The sequence below is a fragment of the Austrofundulus limnaeus genome, unplaced genomic scaffold (genome assembly GCF_001266775.1).
Source record: "Austrofundulus limnaeus strain Quisiro unplaced genomic scaffold, Austrofundulus_limnaeus-1.0 Scaffold662, whole genome shotgun sequence".
Taxonomy (NCBI): Eukaryota; Metazoa; Chordata; class Actinopteri; order Cyprinodontiformes; family Rivulidae; genus Austrofundulus; species Austrofundulus limnaeus.
Window position 1 is genome coordinate 8,899 of NW_013953064.1, and position 2,279 is coordinate 11,177.

Genomic DNA, 2,279 nt, shown 5'->3' on the forward strand with positions numbered 1-2,279 from the left:
AACAGCTGAAATGTTTGTTTACATTTAGAAACAGCAGAAGTGTTTGTTTACATGTAAAAACAGCTGAAATGTTTGTTTACATTTAGAAACAGCTGAAGTGTTTGTTTACATGTAAAAACAGCTGAAATGTTTGTTTACATTTAGAAACAGCTGAAGTGTTTGTTTAAATGTAGAATCAGCTGAAGTGTTTGTTTACATGTAGAAGCAGCTGATGTGTTTGTTTACATGTAGAAGCAGCTGAAGTGTTTGTTTACATGTAGAAGCAGCTGAAGTGTTTGTTTACATGTAGAAGCAGCTGAAGTGTTTGTTTACATGTAGAAGCAGCTGAAGCGTTTGTTTACATGTAGAAGCAGCTCAGACGTTCTGTCTTTCACAGTTCTAATTGATTCAGTCTTGTTGTTTCTTTAGCTGCAGATTTAATCTGTTTACACCTGAAGACTTGCTCTAAATTCTTCAGCTGATGTTTACCTCTACAGAATATATCAGCCTGATGTGGAGCCAACTGATGCTTTGTTTACACTGAATGCAGACCCACATTTCAGATTTACATATTAATAAAAACTACAGCATTAAAAACTGTGGTTTGATTCAGTTCAGGATATGAGTTTTAGTTCAGTTAACTTATTTATTATTGTTTTTATTTATTTACTGTTATTTATCCAGGTAAAGCCCTCTGACTTCACACATGTGTGTTGAAGGATGGCCTGCAGGCAGCCTGTTTTACATGTTCATGTGTTGTGGGGGAAACCAGAGAAAACCCACACAAGCACGAGGAGAACAGTCAGACTCCTCACAGAAAGACCCCAGGTCTGACCCGGGGGTTGAACCTTGTTGCTGTGAGGAGTCGGTGCTGGTTTCAGATTAAAGCTCAGTTTACAGTCTTCTTTTATTCAGCTTCAGTTTCACAGATGTTGTTTTATTGTTCGGAGCTGCCTCTTCACTGAACTAATGTGTGTTTTTGTGTGTTTCAGGTGTGAGCGCTGCGACCGCAGCTTCACCCAGGCCACTCAGCTGAGCCGTCACCAGCGCCTGCCCAACGAGTGTAAACCTGTGAACGACAGCAGCGAGTCCATCGAGGTGGATTAACCCCTAACCTGCCAACATCTGTTTCAACACATTCTGTTCTGGTTCCTGTCCTCACCCTCACCTGGACCAGGAGGAGCATCAGACCTCCAACACCCCCCAGGAGACAAAGCTTCTTCTCACATGAATCTGACAGCTTTAAAACCAGGAAGTGAACCTGAGAGCTTTAACTCCTGTTAGAGAAACATGACTGAGCTTCATGTCAGCATGACCAGCTCCCAGTGAGCAGCTTTTACTTTAAACATGTTTCAATTAACATGTTGCATCTAACATGTTAGCATCCACACCTACAGAGCTGATCCACACATGCTAACATGTTAGCATCCACACTACAGAGCTGATCCACACAGGCTAACATGTTAGCATCCACACTACAGAGCTGATCCACACATGCTAACATGTTAGCATCCACACTACAGAGCTGATCCACACAGGCTAACATGTTAGCATCCACACCTACAGAACTGATACACACAGGCTAACATGTTAACATCCACACTACAGAGCTGATACACACATGCTAACATGTTAGCATCCACACTACAGAGCTGATCCACACATGCTAACATGTTAGCATCTACACTACAGAACTGATACACACATGCTAACATGTTAGCATCTACACTACAGAACTGATACACACATGCTAACATGTTAGCATCTACACTACAGAACTGATACACACATGCTAACATGTTAGCATCTACACTACAGAATTGATACACACATGCTAACATGTTAGCATCTACACTACAGAATTGATACACACATGCTAACATGTTAGCATCCACACTGCAGAGCTGATCCACACATGCTAACATGTTAGCATCCACACTACAGAACTGATACACACATGCTAACATGTTAACATCCACACTACAGAACTGATCCACACATGCTAACATGTTAGCATCCACACCTACAGAACTGATCCACACATGCTAGCATGTTAGCATCCACACCTACAGAGCTGATCCACACATGCTAACATGTTAGCTTCCACATCTACAGAACTGATCCACACATGCTAACATGTTAGCTTCCACATCTACAGAGCTGATCCACACATGCTAACATGTTAGCATCCACATCTACAGAACTGATACACACATGCTAACATGTTAGCATCCACACCTACAGAGCTGATCCACACAGGCTAACATGTTAGCATCCACACCTACAGAGCTGATCCACAC